General features: G+C 38.5%; 1 protein-coding gene across 4 annotated transcripts in view; it reads left to right on the forward strand.

The window, feature by feature from the left end:
- Positions 1-24,538, forward strand: part of lingo2 (leucine rich repeat and Ig domain containing 2) — a 218,686-nt gene that overhangs the window by 107,275 nt on the left and 86,873 nt on the right. For 3 of the 4 annotated variants that reach the window (XM_059346861.1, XM_059346859.1, XM_059346860.1), the window contains exon 4: positions 19,330-19,416. The exons of the other annotated variant lie outside the window; for it this stretch is intronic. The gene's annotated coding sequence lies outside the window, so the exon portion shown is untranslated. The remainder of the gene's footprint in view (positions 1-19,329; positions 19,417-24,538) is intronic. 4 annotated transcript variants of the gene reach the window in all.

The following is a 24,538-nucleotide window of genomic DNA, read 5'->3' on the forward strand; positions in this document are numbered from 1 at the left end:
AAAAACATCACCCAGCGAAGTAATGAAGTGTTTCAGCAATTAAAAGTAAAGTTGTTTTTTACCATTTAAAATAAATCTTTAGTTCCTTAATATTAATATAAACCTTTGACTCCAGCGAAAACTGCTTTATACCCTTTTTTTCTAATACAAATGTGCTTTTAGAGTTTAAAGAAATTACACACTCTGTTGACTTATACAGCAAGACTTACAACACCCAGAATCATTGTGTGAGACTGTGCACTTCTTAATCACACTTTATAGAGGTCCCCACAGTGTGCAGTGCATTTCCCCTGTCTAGTCAAAACTAGCAGTACATTGTTGTATTAATGTTTTTGTCTGCACCTCCTGTTTGCATGTTTGTGTTTTCTTGCTGCTGGATGAAATCTGTGAAGTGGACATTTTAAATTAAAGTTAATGGTGTCTGTTCTTTGTTATTTTGTGGTTGGTGATGATGTCCTTTGGGGCTTTTGGTACCTTTTTGCTTGTAAGCCTCAAGGGACAGCAGTACCATACAAAGAACAAGAAGGACCTCACAACCTTGCACGTAATTTGGACAAATATGTTACATTGGGTCTGCAGGTAACTCGGCCCAGCTGTTCATTGTGTGGATGTAGAACATGACTATATGAAGCTCCTGTTGGATCCAGTTCCAGTCTTCTCTCGTGCCCATGGCTGCAAGCTGTTTTGTGTAGTTTGTTTTCCTAACATTTATAAAAGTTACCCGGTGCAGAAACAAAATGGTTGCAGTAAAACACAGCCAGGATAATTAAAAGTCTAAAACAAAAGTAAAATGAATCTAATGACAGTGGAGAGAGTGAAGCACAACAGTAATGTTACACACCGTTAAACCAAAACAATGAGCTGAAAGATGCCAAGAATCTGTGGAGAAGAAGGGAACTGCAAAGGTTCTGTCACTACAGAGTCCTTTTTATCAAAGTAATGCAGTCGTTCCATTATATTTAAAAGAAGGCAGACATGTCTACAGTCAGTATCTCTGACACTCAGCAATTCACACCAAAACAATATAGATTATAGATAGATTATATATCTATAAGTAGCACGACAGGTAAAAACAGAGTATTTGTGATTTGAGGTGAACTGACAGTTAAGACAGTGGCAAAAATCAAATGAAATAAATGTGTTGTGGGTTTGCTTTTATGCTATCTTAAAACCTTTCTGTAACATGTTTGTTGTGTGTCATTCACATGCAGTGCATGTAATGATAGCATTAACATGTTGCAGCGTGTAATTATTGCACATGATAAAGAAACTCAAACGGACACCTGCTCTGCTCAGCTTGGCAGAAGAAAAAAAACGCCAGGTGCTCTTTGTTTCTCTCTTCCTCTCTTCTCTCACCTCCCCTTTCTGTTACTGTGTGTTCATGTGTATGTGCGTGTCTGAGAGTGAGTGTCTATGCGTAGGAAACTGCATGTGTGTGCATTTCTGTGTGCTCTAGCTATCCCAGTGGTGCCTCGCACCGGTTTTGCCTACAAGCTAGCGACCTATTTTTCTCGCTGTTGAACGAAGTACACGTTTGAACAAAGACAGAGTCAGAAAGAGACGAGGAAGGAGGGGGTGCAGATCAGTTCCTCCGCTTTTATTCAGGCCTGTGGATTAATTACCCTGTACCTAAACCTGATCCCGTGCTGTGAGCGAGACACTTTGGCATCACCCTGATCAATAATGCATTTTTCTGTCTCTCCATTTAATTTGCACGCAGGCCCCACGCGCTGGCATTACCATCTACCTAGAAAAGTGCAGTAGACACCTGATACCCAAAGTGCAACACTCCACCCCGACTCCCAGGCCATGCTTCATGACACCCCCTCCCCTCTCTGTTGCTCGCCGACAAATTGATTCTCTCTTAATGTGCTGTATGGGGAAAAAAATCTCCTCAATCCTCAGGAGCAGCGTAATAAGATACATAGCACGTTGGATTAGTTCATGGGTTTGTACAAATTTGTTCCCGTTTTGGTTTAAATTGTTACACACTCCATTTCTAGGGACGGCTGTTTAGCAATAGGGAAAGCTCAGGTTTAAGGAGCAAGACAGTGCAAAGTGGTAGCTACAACTCCCGAGAGTGGTAGCATAGTTAGCACAGGGCTCCGGTCGTTGAACAAGAGTAGCTGTTAGTAGCAAGGTCAAACTAACGGGGGAGAGAGGTAGGTCATCTGATCTTGTGTGATTTGTCTGCTGTGTGTTTGTGTGTGTTTGGTCCTGCATTGAAAGGAGAGCCGTGTGTCTGGACCTTAGACTCCCGCTTTGTAAAGCTTGTGGTTTTCCTGAGTACTTATTGAGTAGCTACTCTCTACTGTTCACCAGGAGTCCCCAGACTTACTGACCTCAATGGCTAGATCTGCTCTTTCGGGATATCTGGGATATTTACTTGTGAGCACAGTAGTTCTATTTGATCTATAGGTGTATTACAGACACAGTTCATGCCATGGTGGATAAAACTAGGCTGAAGCCAGTTGCAGTTTTTAATTTATGAAACTAATAAGGCTTTGTTATCTACTATACCTTGTATCACATATTTATTTTGTAATGATAACATTTTATTTTCACCAGGAGATTTTGGGTCAAAAAATGTGTGTCACCACACTGAAATACTACTTGAACTAGACATGCATGAATAAATTTTTTGTAATAAAAAAAAAAAAAAAACATTTTGTTTGTATAAAAGAATGAATGATTGGGATATATTAACAGCCAATGCAAGTTACCGATAACTACCGGTTTCTAACGGCGGATACTGATAAGATAACTGATAATTTCACATATTTGTAATTTAACAATAAGTTCACCATCTGTAGTTAATGCACACCTGAGGGAAAGTAACAGGGTTGGACACTTGCCAAAAGATTGCCCTATAACACTTCTTGTGGCCAAAATCTTAAATATGGTAACTTTAAGTTTTGTTTTAGTTCAACATGTGACTGTCTTGTCTGTTATCCAAACTCTGAGTTAGGAGGAAATGTATCAGTTACTGCATTTTTAGCATGTATATATTACTTTAAAAATTGGAGAAATCATTCAGTGGAATGAATGTTACTGAATAGAGTAACAGACTTGGTGTGACCCCCCTCTATCTATTGGCAGGTATGAGAATAGCGATGTGTAGTGGGCCTAGTGAAGCTACCATACGTCTAGAATCTCATGGGAAATTGGTGACGAGTGAGTGAGCTGTCTCTGACATGTATTGTTAGAATATTTCCACTGATGATAAATCAGTCTTCTGTTGTCAGTCCACAGTCCTTTAATTGGTGGGCTTGCAGCATTAACAAACAGCAAAACAATGTATAATCCATGAGCAGGGCTTGAACTTTGTGGGAACCCATGTCCAAAATAGTAATAGACCCTATTAAAACAGAAATCCACATATGCTTTGCAATCACAATTTCACTTGACATAGCATGTGTACTGTCCACAGTATTCTGTGTTTTGCTTCTTTGTGCAGCATGTGGTCCTTATGTTTTCATACCGTGTTTGTTCAGTGCTTGTTCTGTAAGTTTTGTTATGGCTGCACTGCTGCCACGAAGACGCACTGCACTGTACATTTATTGCAGCGGTTAAATGATTCTGATTTGTCAGCGCTCACATGTACCTTTGTAGAGATCCAGACTGACATCATTAGTGCACTTAGTGCTTAGTGCTTTGGAGAATGCTGAGCCAATTAACCAGCTGCCTGACTTCTGGCAATGCAGAGAACAAATAAACTCCCCCTTCCACTACCTTGCCTCTGTGTACTCCGGTATCTCATCTCAGTTAAGTGCAATGGAATATGATTTTAATCTTTTATTATGTTTCACTCTTGTATTGTGAGACAGAAGCTTAAAATTAATTGCTTATTAAATCAACATTAACCTTATGACACCATTTGCTGCCGAATAATTCCACCGTGGCAGAGGAAGGAAATTAGATAGGAGCATTTTTTTTTACCCCTGTCATCTCCGTGTTGTCTTTATTGTAAAGAGAGGAGGCGGGTGTAGAGACCTTACACCGGAAGCATTTGTGTCTGGGCTTAAAAAGCTGTAGAACACATCAGTCACTCACTGTAATGGCTGCCCATCCATAAACGTTTTCAACTTGGCAATATCTCTATTTCTATAGACAAAATGTGACCTGAGGCTGGCAGTTACATGTGTGTTTTGCATCCATTGGCCAATAACCTCTCATGGTTCCTTGTGGTTGTGGGCTTGTTATCGGTTACATGGGTTTGCAGCCATTATCCTGACTTATTTTTGTCATGTCTGAGAGCCATTATGGTGAAATGTTTTGACATATGGACATTTCACTGTGTAGCTTTCTTATTAGACTACTTTTTTTTTTCTTTTCTTTTTTTTTTTTTATCATTTTGAGAACCTCTCAGTAAAATATGCACTGCTGCAATACTGGGTTGTAGGTTGTGATCATACAAAAAAAATCACAGTAAACAACAGTGTTAGGACACACTGTATCATGCAGCTCAAATTAATGCAATGTGATACATTTCCTGTACTAATGATCTGCTGATCTGTATGGAATACATCCTTATCTTTATTGCTGTTTGCTACAAACCAGCATTACTATGACAAATATGGCAGGACGCAATGACTCAATTTATTGCAGCAAACCAACCCACACAGGTTAGGCCAGGTTGGGACCTCTTACCTGTACTTCTATTTATCAATCTAGATTATTTTGGTAGGAGTTGTCAAGTGTTGGCGATATCTGCTGTATAGATGACCGACTTTTCTCAACTATAATGGAACTATATGGCACTTAGCTTGTGGTGCTCAAAACAGCAAAAAGAAATATACATTTGAAAAACTGAAACCGCAGTGTCTCTTACCAGAAATCATGACCCGGTTACTCAGGATAATCCACAGACCTTGTTGTGAGCAGCTTCATGCAGGAACTATTAGTTCCACCAAAACACTCTAGATTGAAAAATAGCACTGCAGGCAAGAGGAAATGTCTTTTATTTTTTGGAGGTGAACTGTCCCTTTTTAAGGTACATTATGCAGGATTTTCCTATCAAACAATGAATAGATTCATACAACATGAATCCCACCTGCCATCTGCCTATATTTTCTCTTTTCTTCTTAGTTTGCTGTGTTTATGAGGTTTCTGTGCATCAGCCTTTGTGCGCAAAGCTACAGAAATAGCACACAGCATTGAAAATTGCTTGGTATTGGTTAGTTTATATCTATAAATGTATTCTTGGGCTGCTTCCCTCTTACCTGTGTGCATACATGTGTCGAAACCAAACTCAACATGGTCTACGCCCACAAAATATTGTACAGATGCTGGTGCCAAGAGTGAGAACTGAGTTAGGTAAGAAAGCTTTTAGTTACGCCCCTTTATCATGGAACAATCTGCAAAATGAATTGAAATTGTCTCAGTTGATCACAATCTGTGAATTTAAATTGATTCTAAAGGATAAAGAAATAATTTCTCTTGGTCAGTGTGACTGCTCCATATAAGTCTCTACTGAGGCTCCTTCAGTATTGTTATGATGGCTGTATTTGTATTTAATTTTATGTAATTGTTTATGTTAACTGTGTTTAAATGTTGTAACTTGTCACTTTATATATATATATAGGCAAATATACCATCCAAATGATGTACTTGCTTACGTACTTTTACTCAAGTTATTGAGTCTCCAGTTGTCAGTTGGCAAAAAAAAACAGTTCCTCAGATTTATTTAAGGTGGCACTTCACACTTAAACCTGTTTTTTTAATTGTAAACTCACTTATATAAGTTTATTTAATAAAAGCCATAAATGATGGTGTTAATATTGACAAAATGTACATGCATGGTTTGAAAATTGCTCAACACACCCTCTACTGTTTTAAATCAGCCCTGAACCTTTGGTCAATGCTGATATTAGTTCGACTGGTTGTAACTTATCTATGCCGTCAAAGTAAGAAAAGAAATGTAAAAAAGCCCCACTCATCAAAGCAACCCCCCCCCCCCCCCCCCCGCCCCTCAGACCTCCCTCACCCACTTTTAGCATTTTCAAAATTTTGCTGTAGGTGGCATTGGGCCCTGACTTGCGGTTGCAGTTACACTTTAATGCAGGCTAATGAAAACACAGAGTTGAGCGATGAGATGACTGTGCACTGCAGACTTTACTGTTTCCTGCCTACACCTGCCTCTCTATATATGTCTCCATTACAGACAGAAGTAGCCATAAATCCAAGACTGCTGTATAGTTTAGAAAACACACCACATACCTGGTAAATCATATTTATGTGTGCGGCTCTGTGTTGTATTCTTGGAGACAAAGCTGGCATATCATTGCTATTTTGTAACAAAAAAAGCCATTTTTAGCCAGATGTGGGGACATAAAGCCAGCGACCAGGGTAGCTCTGGGAGACAGTAATGTACCCTTGTAACTCAATCTGAAAGCAGACCGCTGAATGGAGAAAATGTAGCATCTTTGGCTCGCTCCATTCTGTCATTTCCCTGTTGTGACCTTTTTCAGCTCCCTTCCGCTTAGGGACTACACTGATCCCGGAGCAGTCATTTGAGCAAGAGGAGAACAGTAAAGAGATAGCAGCATAATGTTTTGCTTTCATTTACTGTCAGCATAGCAATGGAAGAGGTTGTAGGCAGTAGCTTTCAATAGAAGATACCACACCTACTTTTTTTCTTTTAGCAGGATAATAGCCCTTAAACAACTGGAAGCATAGAGCAAATCATTTTCTTAAAGGCCACTCCACGTCATCAAGTGCTTAGTTGTCATCTGATTTAAAAAATAAAAAAAAAGCTGTATATCTTTTATACTTTAGCTACAGTATTGCTTCTTAAAAAAGGAACCCATTGAAACCTCTGGCTTTGATTAACTTACCTGTTCATGCAGATTAAGCTAAATTTGAGCAACGCCTCGAGAGCTGCAGCAAAACATTTGAAATATCAACATATGATGTAACATATTGGCTTGTAAATATTGTAGCCCTAAAATGTCACTTAGGATATAAATAAGTTATAACAAAAATACCTCCAGCCTTATTTGATGGAGAGCATGCATATAGAATGTAGGACTGCAGTTCTTTGGCTGCTCAAACGCCAAGGCCCATCTCAAAAAGCAGCAAGTGGTACAATATCTCCCCTTCCCCCAAGGGTAATTGCTTCAGACATATTCTCTGACCTATCCCATGCTTTTAACAAGCATAGCAGTCAAGAGATTGATCCCTTCAAAGTTCATAAATGGTGGTTTGATTATCTTTCACACATTGATACTGAAATAATCTCAATACAGACAGATAGCACACTGAGAGTCATTTTGAAAACCATCATGGGTAACAGATGGATTATGGGTTTTGGGTTGTGCCTGTGACAGACAGATACACGCATAGAAATTTAGTCTTCATTATTAACATGTCTGTAGATTTTGCATTTCATTCTTAAGGGGCCGTCTGTCTCAGTGGAACAGGCAGATCTTAATGATCTTTCTTTGTATTTTATATTGTCTTTCATTCCATTTTCCACATCCTGTCTTTAGCAACTTCTCTTGAGCCCTTTGCCCCCCTCCAACATGTTTGCCAAGAACACTGTGTTTCTGTTTTTCCATGGTCAGACATTTCCGCCATGTACCGTAGGCACTTTGATGGAGAGATGAGTGACAGAGAGTGCAAGGTGTTTTTTTGAGATTGGATGTGGCATGACATTGGCTGACACTGATAAGAACCGTACTTTGCAGTTGTGTCATTTGTTAAAATAAGCTGATGGCAGAAAAACAAACATCAGTGTAACATCTGTCATTGCCGTGCTTGTCTTTGACACACTGAAATTAAAGCTCTGTAAATACCTGCAGGCTTGGGTACTAAAATATGACATATGTGAACATGCTTGTCATTTGACTTTTGTCTCCTAATCTTGTAATTGTCGGAAGGATTGTATGTGAAAATAGTTGCATACATGATATGAAATATGCTAATCAGTGCACCTATTGAATATATTTTTTGTTATAGCTTGGACCTGGCCTTAATAACAAGCCTGCAGAGACAATACGTTTCACTTTTGTGGGTGGAAATGTGCTAACACAACTAGGAGCAAAAACAATATATTACTGCCATTGTGTGTTCAGTGGCACACATAAACCAAATGAAGCATTTCTATTGATTGTCCCTTCCTTGGATTCCACTGTTTAGGCATGAGAAGGGGGGGTGTCTTCCTCTATCAGCTGACACGGCTCATTGTTCACCATAGACTAATAAAGAGCTTTACTGGTGGCGTTATGCATTCTCCGTGGCTAGTGACAGACTGATGACAAGCCTTAAGATGGAGGCCATTTCACATTCAAACAATAACAGATGGAGAGACTCACTCTCTGAACTGCCTCAGCAGACATAAACCTGCATGTTATATCATTTCAAATAGCTCTGATGCCATTATGTATGTTTGGTTTCATTCATTTTGCTAACAGGCTCACCACAAATATATTTCTTGGTACAGAACAGACATATTGCAACTAAAGAGGATTGTGTTAGTGTGAAACTTCATCATCCTTTTTCCGTTATACTAAAGTTTGACCTGATTGTAAAAAAAAAGTAATAAAACTTGTACAGCTTAGGTCAAAGAGGAATTTATTTATGACAGATTTATATCTGTATATTGCTGAGAGTCAACAGCAGTGATCATCAGCTGGCAGCCTGCAGGACACATATATAGCCTGCATAATATTAATTAATTCAGAAGATGCTCTTAATAAACATTGCAATCCTCCGCAATGTTGCCAAGACACAGTGTTTCCACCGTGTTCTGCGTTTCTGGATTCAGCCTCACTTCTGTTAGTACAAGAACTGCAAGGAGAGGTAGAGCAAGTGAAACAGGCGAGAGATGTGACCAGATTATTATAAAAGATAGTGCAGTGCATTGATTATGCATACAATTCATACACCAGACACACATAACACAGACCTGCCGATGTGTATTCATCCCATTCTGGACATGGCTCACGTCTAATCATTGTTTATAAAAAAAAAAATGCAGCACAGTGAGCATATAGACAAAACTGCATAAAGTCCACTCAGTGAACTCAGTGAAAGAGCATTTTTAGTTAAATATCTAGTTATTATTATGGGTTCCCCATGTTTTTGGGATTCTGTTCACATTGAGCCTATTGAAAATAACATACATTTTAAAAGAAAGTGAAAATATTATAGAGTGATGATTAAAAAATGTATGTTTTTTTAAGCCCCCACAGTATCTGCTTGGAAGAATTCTGGCCCTTTGACAAATGTAGTTGATACCCCTGGTATACAGTGTAAATATATATTTTTCTATATTTAGTTTCCTGCTCTGTAAACCTCCTTTGAACCTAGAGTGTGTTCTCTGTAACCCCTCAAGAATCTACAACCAACATCAGGGTCATAACATAGCAAATGGCAGTTTCATGGGGGATGTAAGCCGAGGTTTTTGATGTGTTGAATCGAGCACAGAAGGTCAGCAGAGGAGCACAACAGCTTCCGCAGCTTTTCTATTTACCGAATCATCAAAACAAGGAGTTTGTGGAATCAAGGGAGCCAGGTGATGAGAGTGCAGGTCCTTAGCCAAACAGGCAGCAGGTTGAATCTTGTGCCAGTGTCTTTGTAGATGACACTGAGCTCTACCTGCACGCCTACAGACAGATTCTCAATATAGGTTTAATGGTCTGTAATGAGAATTCTTAACTCACTGTAACCCACTCTACGGAGAGCAGAAACCAACCCTGCAGATAAATCCTTGACCTTTCTGCTTCTTTCCTCAGTAGATAATTAGCCAGTTGCTTCCTTTTAATCATAAACTCTTATAAGCATGAGAAAAAGGAAAATTGAGTCTGACCGTTCAAGGATTCCATGCTCTCTTCTTCTTGTCTGTAGCCATGTCCATGCATCCTCACTAACACATGTGATAGAAAATATGTCTGAATAGATAGATGTTTTCTTTTTTTGTGTCAGAAGTTTCTTCATATAATTCCCGTAAGTAAAAACACTGGAAATGTGAGTTGAAGGTAACGCTACAAACTGAATAATCTATCCATGCACTCCATTTGTAGACCATTCAGTCTCAAGTGTTCCTTGGCCAGCAGCACTATAGCTACTTGACCTTACATTGTATCCACAGACTGTCAGCGTAACTATCTGCGTCATTATCAGGGTTTTAGAGATGCTGTCAGAGTTCTTTCAGTGGTAGCACAGTTGCATAAATCCTACGAGAACACATAAGAATGCATTTATTGTACTAAATAATGAAGTGTACGTCCTCATTTGGTATTAGCTGGGAAAATGTAGGTGGAAATGCATTTGTGAATAGAAACATCATATAGATCTTGAAGAAAAGCAAGCATTGCTGTGCAGGGACATAAATCTTTTATGTGAATTTACCTGCAGATGCATAGAAAGAAAGAGAGGCAGACTGGCAGCAAAACACACTGAGAGAAAGACAGAGAGATTTTTTCCACTACATACAATTTCAGAACACTTAAGTGATTCTCAATCCCAGCATGCCTCAGCCCGCCACTGCCATGACAGATGCTCCAAAATTGAATATAGATTTCAGTGAGCAAGGCAGGCGTGCCTGATGAATCTCAATTTGCTGCTGTCCATATTTCATAGTCACCACTATGGATAGCTCAAGGGGAGGCAGTGAGAGCACTTTGGCTGCACCTGCCAAACTGTCAGTTGGCTGGTGTCGAATGATGATCGGTACTTCATAAAAGCCCATATTTATCCCACACTAATTCATGCCCTACATCATTTTATCACTAAAAATGTACATCGGTGAGTAGGGCAAAAGGAATAGATGTTGAAAAAAAACATGCTTCATTTCATAACTACAGTGATCTTAAGAGAAAAATAAGCCCACATGATGACAATCGCACAGCAGCGGAAGATTGTAGAAATGGTGTACAGTAGCTTGAGGGTGAAACAAATGTAGAGAGCTTCCCCAAGGGGGGTGGAAGTGCCTTGGCTGCTGTGTACCTGTCAGTCTATTTTTAGCTTGGTTTGAAGTACTTATGAAATGACACTGGATGCTACTGTTCTGCAGTGGAATACTTTTGTGGAGAATTTCTGCCTTTCAAAATGATGGCTGTTTGATCACTTGTCTGTGTTAGAGCTGTCACTGCTTCCCCACATATTTAAAAGAACATACCTGTGTTTTTGCATATGTAATCCAGTTTATGACACATTGTGTGTATTTTACATTATAGCTGGCCATTTCCCAAAGCACACACAGTACAAACAGCTAATTGTAGACTGACTTAATCATGCTTTTATCTCTCCCAGGTCAGTATAGTATTAAAATCTGCATGCTTGAAACACAAGTCCCTCAATGGGAAATGATGCCTCACAGGGACTGCAGAAAGCAAGCATTCCAAGATGTAACTAATCAGCATACAGTTATGTAACTAAAATGTATAGCAATGTATGACACAAGAAATGCAGCACATTATGCAACATAATTAGCACAAGGATATAAGACAGAGCACAGAAACACACCTTAGCATGTGTGAAATGCAACACCGTAAAAGCTTGAAAACAGCAGCTCAATTATCTTAGATTTTCATAGCATTTTCATTATCATATTTTTTCTCCTGCAGGTAGACTAAAGTCTAGCCCATTCTGTATGAAAATAGCCACATTACTACCGAGGCTCGAGGTTGATAGTACAAGCAAGCCAGAGCAGTGTCGAACTCCGGCAAAGCAGTAAACTAATGTTTAGTGGGATTGAAAAAGAAAAGGAAAATGCATATGCAAGATAAATTGTGTAACACATGGCCTTCAATTTGAATTACTTTTAAAGGAGCATTTTACAAATCATTTTGCAAATTTAGTAATTTATCCATGGCAAAGACAGAATAATGAAAATGAATAATAAATTGCAGATATAATTAACATTTCAGAAATTGTTTTTTATTAACAGCTTAATTGTGCCATTAAGTGTAAATGTGTTTAATTGCCATATTAATTATCTTAATGCATCTATAATTGAATCAACAATAATTAAACACAGAACTAATCTACAGTAATTAAGCTGTCACAAAAGAAGCTCCATACATCACAAGTTTACCTATCGTACCTGCTTTACAGCCACTCAATCCCATACTTAAATGTGAAGTGAAGGCAAAGACAAACCAACAAAAAAGAACCTGGAGGTTGAAATATTTATATTCTATTCCACCTGCATGACTATTGTAAGAGGTGGGTGTCTATCTGTTATAGGTTTATATCAATAAACATCTACAATAGCCAGCAATGAAAAGATTGCTTAAGAGGAAAAATAGTTTAATAAGTTATGTGTATTAACTGCTTAGAGCAAGTGTGTAGTCCTCTGAGCAGTAATTTCCAGCCTTGAGGGCAATGGGCACAAGGGTATTTGTTATATCTAATGTCTGAGCAATAAACTGTAGCGTTAAAACATTACTTCTTACAACTCCTCGCTCCCTTGTAAAGTTTATGATGCTGGAATTTAATCTAGTCTCCCACAGTGAAAGTATCAGACAGATGCTCAAAATGGCATGAAAGATGCAGATAAAGAGAGACACAAAGTGCATCTGTCTATCAAAGTGTGTTGTGTAAAGCAGCAGGGATTTAAATACATGGAAATAACCATAACCTATAGCACAAAACACGGCTCCTTAACCAACGCTTCTGCTTTGTGCTCTGATGCTTCTTTTCTCATAACTGCCATTGTACATAACACTTTTTTTTAAAAACAATTCTTTGGAGTGAATTGCATGATGCCACCAGGGGGTGCAGGAGGAAACGGCAGAGCTTTCTAGTGTAATTAGAGTAGACGTGCTACATGTGTCTGTGTGTGTTGCCGCATCTCATTAAGGCGAGGTATGGGCCACTGAGCCGGCTAAGAGGAACGGATAGGGAGCATGTGGTGGTGTAGTTTCCTTCACCACAAACGCAGCCGCTCTGCTCTTTTCCTTCCTCTCAGGAGTCACGCTGAGGCCCCCAGAGCCAAGGCCAGTCAGAAGGATTCCACTTGATGCAAAGGCCCTTAAGGAGCCCACTGTCAAAATGAAGGAACACGACACAAAATATAATCTGTATGTGTGCAAATATACATGGACTATCACATCATGCAGAGGCACACATACAGAATACACACAGACCCACACACATGCAATGATGTTATTACAACAAAGTGGAATACTACTGAAGAAAAAGAAAAAGTAACAGTGTCAATAGCTTCAGGCACATACATACAAGCATGCAGATGATGAGCTGATGCCAAACATCTAGACAGCTATAACCTGCTACTTATTTTCCCAGTTTTTGCTATCAAAACCATATTGATTGTGTTTCATTATTTACTTCAGTGCAGAGCCTTTTGTTACTTTACTTTGCTGGCAGTTCTGCTGTCTAGCACACACTTAAGGGGCTAAAGCTAGCTTTAATGGTTTCACTGACAAAGTGGTGAAGTAGTCCTTTCAACACAATAACACACACCTTTAAAGAAATATAATTGAGCAATTATCTTGACATTTGAGTTATGTAAGATACTCCTTTTTTTAACATTGCTTATATACTTTCTTGTATATTTTCATGACTGAGAGTCGTCACATATCACTGCAGCCTGCAGGTGATATTTTACTTTTTCAAATGCCCACATTCATAATCTTTTATAAAAGAGCTGATTGTGTTTGTGCAGATTTAACTCATATCTTCGAATTGTAACACCTTGAATTGCTGCTTATGTTGACACATTGCTACAATTTATGACGCCAGGTGGTAGATAAAAGGCCTATAAAAATCCCACAAATCCTTGAAACTACCCATCAAAGATTGATGTGCAGAGGTTTTACCCAGAGGGCAGTTTGTTTTTACAGAACATCCCGATTGACTTGAAAGCTGCATCATAGTTCTTGAGCAGTTCAGTTCATGTTAGTTAAAAAAAACATAAATAAAGTATCAAAATACACAACTTTTAACCAAGAGATCATTGGGAAAGTGAATGTAGGCAGGTCTCTTTGCAGTTTGGGGGTTGTTATGGGGAAACAATGTGATGTTGCCTTTGGGTTACAGTTTAATTTCACCCCAAGTGTGTACTCGAGAGTACAATATCCGAATAGGTGAGGGAGAAACCGTTTTAAACACAATGAATAATGATCAGAATGAAAGTAATCCCTTAAGTCCATAATTACACAGAGCACTTTTTATGGAGGTTCAAGCAAAGGTGGGATATTATGGAAAGTCCAAGGTCAACTCAAAGTTCAACTGCACTGACTTTTAGTCTTAATTTTTTACAGTTTAACACCACTAGTAGTAGTACCAATACATTGATGTATATATTATAATATACTGTATACTCTTCACTGAAGGAGAGAGGGGGAGAGAGAAGGACCATTACAGTAATGTCCGTAGTTTTACAAACAGCATGGTCAATGGTTTTAGAAATATCATTAACTCCAGGCTACCCTTCATCAATAAGAGATGGTGAGTGGTAGATATCGCTGATTGGTTATTGATTTTGCAAGACAACATTTTGGCTACCAAAAACGGATGCAGAGATTCCCTGATCACATCGGCCGTGTGGGGGCCTCATTGATTTCATTTAAGCAAAGATACTTAGCTCCTAGTTAGCTTACAGCTTGACTTTGAAAAATCCATCTCAATACTCATGCCCTGTTGACTTGACAGGTGGATGCAAAAGTTGGAAGTTTCCACCACAAGCAAACAGCAGCTCTGTTTATCTCACCATTATATTTATGAATTATTTAACATTATTCTTGTAATTATAAAAAATAAAAAAAATCACAGAGCAGCGAACAGAAACTATTGATGGGACATATTTTTCCTTTGGGCTTCAGGTAATTTTAAGTGAAAGAGCTGAAGTCAATATTAAATTGGGATTATGCCATTTGAACTCCAACTTCAATAGATTTTAGAATTCATATGCACATTTTGATTGATTTTATTAGTCACTGCTGTCACATTCAAGTTGTTTTTCAAAAGTAAAATCATGGCCTAATGTATGACACAATATCATCAATCTTCAGTAGCATATATCTTTATTTTGTTTTCTTTACTGAAGGGCTGATTATTAGAGATTTTGCAATAGAAACATGTTATCTTGACAACAGCACCCACTGTTATTAAAACCATGTGTGAATATGATAAGAACCCATGTCCTTTAACTCTGAATGTCTATTAGCAAAATAAAAGAGGCCATGGATGGATCTCCAAACATAAACAGCACTTCAAAGCAACATGTAAAGCCTTGTCTTTGTGGATATGATTAAATGGTTCACATTAACTTCCTGGAGGGCCTCACTCTCACATCTTCAATTCCCTTGCTTTTCTTTTTTTTTGTCACTGAAGCAGACCAACTTCTTAATTGGCATAATAATATGATTAATTGCTTTCTTGTCATTGAGCCCACTGAGTTTTAAACTGTAAAGAAGTATAAATCAGGCGTGTATTTACAAGCAATCAAATGCCCGCCATCGAAAGGAACATATAAAACACGCCCAGCTGTGCAGAGTAATTGGTTCAGCTTTATTAGCTGTGTATCATTAGTTGAAAGGAGCGCTATTTGGATCTGGATGATGAGTTATTTTGGCATATAGTTAAATTATCTCATTTCTGGGCTAATCAATACAAGCTACTTTATTTTCTTTCCTGCCATAGTCAGAATAAAATGTGTCCAGGTGAAATTTCCCTATAACTCCTGTGTTGCTTTCACTGATGCAACAATATCAGGCAGGATTTCGATTCTGATTCCTCACAATGCTCACCAACAGTGTTTTTCAGTTAAACAGCCACAGCAGTATCAAATGACCCGAAAAATTATATAAAAGTAACATTAACATTGCGAAGTTCATTCAAAGACATTGGTCTTGGAGTATTAAGAGTGACTCAGTCTGTGACATAATTAAAATTTCTCTCATTATGTTTTAGGTTTGTCTGTTTGTCCGTCTCAGTCTTGTTCACATGATATCTAAGGACGCCAACATACCAACGCTTGGAGTGAATTTATTTAAATTCGGCACAGACTCCACTTTGACAGAAGTATGGACTGATTTGGTCTGTGGTCAGAGATCAAGGTCACTGTGACCTAACAAAATACAAAATTCATACACTAATTATGAGACACAAATGTCTAAAAGGATAAAGCAATGACATATTTTTTCCAAAAGGCAATTACTTTGCAACCTTCTACTTTTCAGCCCATTATTCAACACCGTTACTCAGGAAAAGAAGGGGAGATTGTGACCATATTTCACATTTGGTTGGATACTGAATTGGCGATACTAATCTTGGGTGCCGACCTTGAAACTGTGGTGAATGTACAGATTTTCTGTGCCGCTGGCTGAAAATACATGTGAAGCCTCCATTTTCTGGAATTTGTAGCTTCTTTTCAGCAGATCCGTTTGAAGCATTGTCTGCAGTCATGGTCTGGACAGCCATGGATGTAAACTACAACTTGACTTTTTGGCAGAAGCATACAACAAGGCGATAGTACTAACATCTTACTTCATATAACCATATATCACCATCACCATATAAACATGATGATTGTTGAAAAAGAGAATTGGTTCTCAATTGACTTATCTGGTTAAATAAAATAAAATATAAATACAATTATAAAACCAAAATTTAATTTATTTGTGTTCTTCTTGAAGGATACTTCTGAGATATGAGCTCCTCACCTCTTGAACTAATTTTTGCTCTCCACCATTGAATCCTGCTGCTGCTAAAAACCTTTTTATCTTCTCTCTCTTGCAGCTGATCAGTGAAATGGGAAGAGAGAAAAAAAACATACCAATTCACAATCTGTCCCTCACCATACTACAAAATAAAGTACCAATTATCTGAGTTTGGGCTGTGGTAGTTAAGAACAAATGCTGATGAAGCTCTGATGTCTATAACAGTATCCAGGTGCTCTTGCATATTAAGACGCTTTATGGTCACATAATTAAGGATAGACACCATTGTCTTGATTGGTGTGCATCTTGATTCCAGGTGGCAAATGGCGTGGTAATGCATCCTTTCAATTCAAGGCCGAGCTTGTGGAATGACAGCAGAATTTGTGACCATTTTTTGAGGCCAGAGTATGACAGATTGTCAATGAAAGGTTATTTAATCACATTATAAGCAATGATGTACTGTATTTCAATCTGAACAAGGATCAACTTTATTTTTTAAGCACATTAGTACAGAGGCATTTGTCGTGATAGCATGAGAGACAGGGGACTCACACAGTTCAAGGGGACAGTGAAGGTCTCCATACGAATATAATATAACAAGACAAGAACCAAGCAGGAGCACACCTGATACAAGAAATCAACTGAGTGATTGAATGAGTTGAGTCAGGTGTGCTCATTCTTTGTTGGAACGGAAACCTGCACACCGTGCCCTTTCATGGATCAGTTTGGCAACCCTGACTTTGAGTCTCGTGGGCTCTTTGAGGCATGGCTTAAGGCTAAAAGCTAATACATACTCCGCGACAACAGAGGAATTTGTTTTTGCTACTCACGGTGGCAAGAAAAAGAACAAAGTTAGTTCTGGCCAGGACATTTCATACTTCACAAGAAACCTAAGTGCAGAACTCCTGGGAAGTCCTCATAGGGCCGTCCCGCTGCAGCACACGTCAAATTCATATTTAAATTTCTGACCGATCACACGATAGTTCTTGGACACCAAACAAGAAAATACTTCTGCCCAGATGATGTATCAAGAACAGAAAAATATGTTCTCTCTCCCAAGATGCAAGAACAAATGAAGCCATTTTGTTCTTCCAGCCTGGGAGAATCATCTACAATGTATCGTGATATGTGTAACTAAATAATAACTAACTTAAAAAGGGAAAAAAAAACATGCATTATGCATTTATTCACTGCATTGCCGTGTTTGTTTCAAGTGAGATGAAACAACATACAACAAAGTGCAAAAATCTTACCTCCTTAACACAAACACTGCAACTTATCCATGTCCACATGTGCCATCAGTCCAATGTAAAAGCAATAAAGTTTCAGAAGGAAGAACATTTCTGGGGTTAAAATGTTAAAATGAAAAATACTGTGACTCACAAAATGCTGCTGCTTGTTTTGTCCGCCATTTTCCCTCTTTTGAGTTTCTTTTTCACTGCAAGTTAACCCTCATGTACTCATTTGATGAGCTCCAGCATGGCAAGCCATCAAATAGTATTGGAGGTGTTTCACTTAGAGCCAAGAATGTCAACCTTGTGGTGCTGCAGCAATATAGGAAACGTCAAGGGATTGCCAAAGTAGCAATGGTACATTAACTTGGTCTCTATCTAACAGTTGTTGAGATTCATTTTGACCTGCTGGAGGTGCTGGATGAAAAGTTAATTGGTTCAGGATCATTTGGAATCATGCTCATACTATCATCCGATATTTGACATTTGCATCCGCTATTTGGAAACGTATGGCCTAAAGTCACTGTCAAAATTAAGTACCTTTTAGTATGTATCATTTGTGTCTAATATTTCCTATCAAGATTATTAGGACAACGACATCAGCATCAGAAATTCATTTTTCAATGGGAATGTCAAATGTTTTGGGCTCATCTATTACATCAAGGGCAGACAAAAAGAGGATTATTATAAATTCAACAAAATCATCCTCTCACAGCCCATCAATATTCTTTGGCCATTGTGAGGAACTTGGTTCAGGCTTAACGAGGGGATCCAACAGATAAATGATCAAAAAACAGGACAGCTATTGTCCTTGAACTCTTAATGGCGTACTAATAGCACAGGGTGTCAAGAATGATTTTAACAAGAGTGTCCTGAGTCAAACTTTTTTTTTTTTTTAATCTCTCTGCCTTTGGACTTGGAGAGATAACTGTCTCTTCTTCACCCCCCCTCTCCCCCTATCTTTTTCTCCCCTGCTCTCATCATCACATTACCAACTCAGGCACGCCTTTTGTATAATCACCATCCTCTGTGTTTCCTCCTGCAGTCTGGATAAGAGGACTCATTATAGTAGAGAGAGTAGCAGGCAGGGGCCAGTGTGCATTGCGTAGGTCACACTGTTTGCTAGGCACTCGGAAAAGATCAGGAACCAAAAACTAACCATGGACTCAGCACAAAACTGACACCGTAAGCCTTGCCTAGGTTAAAACATGGTACAAAATATATAGATCATTTGATTTGTTTCATGTAGTTTGAAAACTCAGCACACACCCAAGCTTTTGCTGATGTGCTGTCACACACGTTTCTATTATTGATTTCTTGTTTCTTCTGTGTCCTTCTAATTTCCAAGCATTGTGATTTTAAGATGTTTGAAATTGTGATCTTTATGTATTGATTCTCGTTGTGGCTTTCAAGCTTACCCGTAATTTTTCTTTTTATTTCTGCTCCTTCACTTCCCCTCTTTCTAGACAAAAGACCGAAAATAGGGAGGACCACAGCAAAAGAAGAGAGAAAAGAATAGACCATGGCTGAGGGGATGATTGCTTCTCAAAGTGGTAAGCAGCAGACATTTACAGTCTCTTAGCTGTTTTGTTCCAGAGACTTGTGTGTTCATTTCGGACGATTTCATTACTTTTGCGTCAGTTCTGGTGCCTTTATGGTAGAGAGAAATGGACAAATAACAAGCATGAGAAAAGCCTTCCCTGTGGTCTCTGTTTGGTGAGGTAGCTCACACCCTACTATTTGTTTCTTTTTGATTCCTGCACCACCCTGTTCTTTTTTTCCTTTGTGCTCAGTGCAGACAATAAGAAAAGTCTAAGACCCTTTTAAAAAGGATAAGTATGCCATATGTATATATATATATATGTAGTGGCACGATCAAAACAAATTAAGTGACACTTATCAGCGGGGGTCTGATCTCCGATGCGTGTCCACAAAACAACAAGCAATGCTTCCGTCTCAGTCATTTCTTTTATTTCATATATTTCTTCATATCTTTAACATTGTTTTCACTCACGATCAAAAGATGTAGCGTGACGCTCCCGCTGATTCTGAACACAAAAACTCAATTAATCAGTACTCAACTTAAATCACCTGTGCTTCACTCTCAGGCTGCGTCCGCCGTCCCCTTTATCCCCACCCACAAGCGCCTCAGAAAATAAATGAAATCAAGCGGCCTCTACAATATATATATATATATATATATATATACATATATAGACACTGAACCTGTTCAAGTCTTCTGGCTTCATTGGCTTTCTGTGCTCCGTGTCACTGGTAAGTCAGCGTCCCCTGTTGCAGCCTCTCTGACCACTGACACACAAATCATTGCTGAATAATGCCGGGACTCCTCATCAATGCATCCAGGACATGCAGGTCACAGCAGCAGGATGTGTGCCATTTAAGAAAAAAAGGTTCACATTGTCACCTTGGATTTTCTGTCGCACCAGGAGCATCCCTTAAATTTACAATGAGTCTGTGAACTCTCCACAGCTTCTAAAGAAAGCACCTATGATTTATAAATCATTTAAGATTCTGGCTTTCGAAATACAGCAGGTACTGCGTATTTCTCTTCATGTGTCGCTTTCAGATTATAATAGGAAGCCATTCCAAAGGCATCCGTGATTATGATGTACTCATAAACTCATGTCATATAATTGATTTTGCCATTTTTCCTGGAAGCTAAACACATATTTAGTCACATTTACCATATGGATTTACTGATATTATTAGCATTTTAGGACATGTGTAACATATCAATATGGTTCAATGCAAAATGGTAAATTATAGGTTTGATACAAGTGTATAGAACATGAGATCACCAGCTCTTTTCATAAAATAACCTGACCCCGTGGAAGTGAAAGCTGATCCCTCATTAATTTCAATTCTTAATGCCTCTTCAAATATCAAGGGATAAGGAATAGCGGTTGAAGGGAGGAAGCCATTACAGATACATTTAAAACACTGATAACATTAAGGACATGAATCCTGTGAAGGTGGTTGTAACTGAATATTCTAAAAGCGTTTTTCCTGCAATCAGAACACTAAAGAAGGTCTAATTACTGCCTCACAGAGACATGCTAGATTGTTGTCGTAATGCAGTAACTTAGTTTGGCAGTATACACTGACTGTGGATATAGACACTGTTAAATGCATGAAAGGCATTGGTTGCCAGTCCTATATGTCACATATAATGTAATTAAAACCGGCTTGATGACATCCGCGCTGTGCACTCCACTGTCTAACAGCACAGAACAGTGCATTTCCTTCAGGCATGCTTGTTTTGCCAGGCATGTTGAGTGCAGATCCATCATTTCTTAAGCCAATTCCCGTGTTCATGCAACAACAGAGATCATCTTGACAAGAGTTTAAATTTACAAGTCAAACTCCAGTTGACTTCATCTGCTAGTAGCTGAGCTTTTGTCAGATTCTAGTATCTAAATTTGTGAGTGTGTGTATGTACTGTATGTGCAGGCATCTGTGGGCTGCGTGCACACAGCCCAAACTTAAGTTTATGCATGGCTGTGTAGGCAAGTGCGTTTCGCATCTGTGTTTGGGGGAGAGAAAGAGATAGAAAAGCAACAGAGGTGATGTTGTGTGAAGAGATGGGAGGCTGCAGACAGATAGTGTCGTTCCCTCAGTATCACCATTAAATCTTAATCTCCTGGCCCCTCATGGGAGGAGCCAGCCGAGCATGGGATTGTGTTTTGCATCTCAATCAAGATGTCGTGTTCCTTCGGAGAGGACTTTATTGAGACAAAGTTTGATGTGTCTGTTCTCAACTTCACATACGTCTGGCTGCACAAGCTGATCATCCAGCTGCTGCTGTTCATACTAAAGTTGTGCTAGATTCAATTGCCTTCTAAACTGTAACATTTCTAATCAGCTAAAAAGAGAAGAAAGAAAACAAAACTCCAAAGAAAGTGTAGTTAAGTTATTAACCAGCTTGTGGAAGTTTCAGCACGTTGCATCATGGGGGCTGAATTTTCGTAGCACTCATTACCACCAGCTACTACCAGAAGGTGTAATTACATATTAAGAGTTTTCTGTTTTTTCCCTAATTCTCAAATGAAACAAATATTAGTTCTTGGACTAAACTTGTCTTTTTTTCTTCTTTTGTATTGAAACTGTAGCAAAAACTATGAGAAACTCTGAAAGTATAATTCCTAAAAATGGCAGACTTGCCAGAAAATCCACCTTTGCTATCAGAGAACTTTTAATAGGGAAGGGCATTGCCTTTAAACTGCCCTGAAGACAAGATTAACAATATCTGAACAAAGTGCACATCACTGAGTAATTGGAAAAATGAAGAGTAAAATGAAGTTTTGAACTGAGCAGATAATGGTTATTATATAGCTCTAAAATAGTTGGATGAAGTGTTTAAACACTTAATAAACGGAGTAGTCGGCACTCACTATAGGGAGAACAAACATCATCATCATGTGTCCGTCATGTTTACAGAACACAAGTAAGACGGGTTTCATGTAGCCTGCACCAGTCTAATACTGTAATATCTCGTGATGGCATTTATGACTAAGGCAGTACTGGCCAGTTACTTTGTAGGATTTAATGTGTTTGTACTATATGAAACCCATTCATCCTCCTGTGAACATTCCCCCAGGTAGCTGATTGTGATTAATTAACTCAATACAGTACATCAGTCAAGGCATGTTGCATCCCATTAGCTTCATTTTGTTTTGACCTAAACATTCATCCAGTTCCACCTTCCTAAATCAGCGATTTCTCTTGCATTATCGTCTGTTTGCCATTTCTGGCAAATGTTCAGTTTATCAGAGATCAAAAGTAAACACAGCAGCTGGCCCTTATCACAATGAGGTGTGCTGCTTTCACATTGTCTCTCAGCAGGAAATTGCACGTATTTTTGTACCATTTTCCCATCTCCACAGTATGCAACACATGATGTATTTCAATATGCCTCAAGGGTTACCCCTTAAAATCTTCACCTGCCACACTTTATTCCTTGTGAATCTACTCTGAAAAACTGTGACAGCGCTTTTAATTATGGTTAAGGCAAAAAAAAGAGTGTTTATCCAGAGGGATTAGAGATTCTGATGCTGACATTTGCGGAGCGAGGACATGATATATTTTTTCTTTTTTTATACTTTTTATTTGTTGTTGTTGTTTTTTTTTCTCAAATGAAGTGCTATATTTCCCCTAACATCAATTGGATATGGTATTATTAGATCTGGCTGCACACTTTGAGATATGAAAGGGAAAAATAATCTCTCTGAAAGAGGTAGGCTCTGACAGCACACTGAGACATAATGGAAAGCCTGGCTGCTGTTTCAAAGGGAGAACACAGTAAGACGACTGGTTTGGAGAGGGAAGTCTGCTCACGGCAGATAGAAGACGGGGATAAACCAGCAAGGATGCTCAATTCATTGCACTGTACCTTGTTCTGATTTATTATGGATATGTTTTTTTTTCTCCATGCAGCTCCTTCCGTGTAGCTTGAAGGCAGAGGCACCCTCTTGATTCTAGGACAAATGTGATTTAGTAAAGGATGCAGGGGAGATGATATATAGGAAATAAAATAAATGGATATGGGCTGTCTTGGAATTTGTCAGTATTTTCTTTCATAATGATCACTGTGAAATGTCAGAAATTCAAATTCTTGTCTTGGAGTTAACTTTTTTTCTGGCTTTTTCATAATGATGTGGACAGTTGGTCTACTAGACATATATGGATTTTTATTTTTATTTTAATTGAGTAAGAAACGGTCATTGGAATGGAAAGCAGAAAGCATTCATCTTGTCTGTTATAATATCTGAGCTGCCCACATGCCTCATTATTCTTGGTAATAGAGTCATATCTCCACAGAGTCTATTGATTCATCATTATTTTCTGAACCCTTCCTCCAAACATATTATTTGTAGTCTGGCAATTGCCAAATTATGCTGTTTTGTTGTTGTGTGGAACTGCATTACATTAAGTTCTGGATAGGAATTTGTGATTTGAATTTGTTTTAGTAGACAAAGAAGGAAAATATCATGAATACTGTATCAAACACATACCACAGAACATGTTTCTTTAATAGCACTTGTCTTAACCTGCTATAAAAGGTTGAAATTCCCATGAATTCTGAATAACTGTTTACTACGTTTTAACATATACTTCTGTACATTGCAGATGTTACTGCTTCTTGACAAATTAACTGTATAGCTGAAACAGTTAATACCTTTATTTATGTGTATAGCACTTTTTAAATAAAAGTTACAAATCATCTCACAATAAAAACACTTAATGTCACACAAGTTGAGTAGTAATGGACATAAGAACAATCAGAAAGGTCAATAGTCCAGTTTCATGATACCTGCATTCAAACAAACAAATGAAACACACCATCATTACATATCCTGCGAGTGGTTCCATTTCCTGAGATGGGAAGTTTTTCTTCCGACTTTGGCGTGTTCACAAGCTCAAAGGCATAATATGGTAATGACATGGACCCTATGAAGAATATATTTAAGCTGAGCACAAGATGTTATAGTTGTTTCCAGTATTCACGTGTCAACAAAGAGCAACGTTAACATAACCTTCTTGACGTGTTGATTGCAAAAAGGTGCTGTACATGAAACTCTGGGTTGGGGGATAGGGTGTCTCGGACATCACAAGCAAACTTGGAGGTGGCCAAACCAAAATGGCAGCCAGCAATGC

This window comes from Centropristis striata, chromosome 12, assembly GCF_030273125.1.
Source record: "Centropristis striata isolate RG_2023a ecotype Rhode Island chromosome 12, C.striata_1.0, whole genome shotgun sequence".
Taxonomy (NCBI): Eukaryota; Metazoa; Chordata; class Actinopteri; order Perciformes; family Serranidae; genus Centropristis; species Centropristis striata.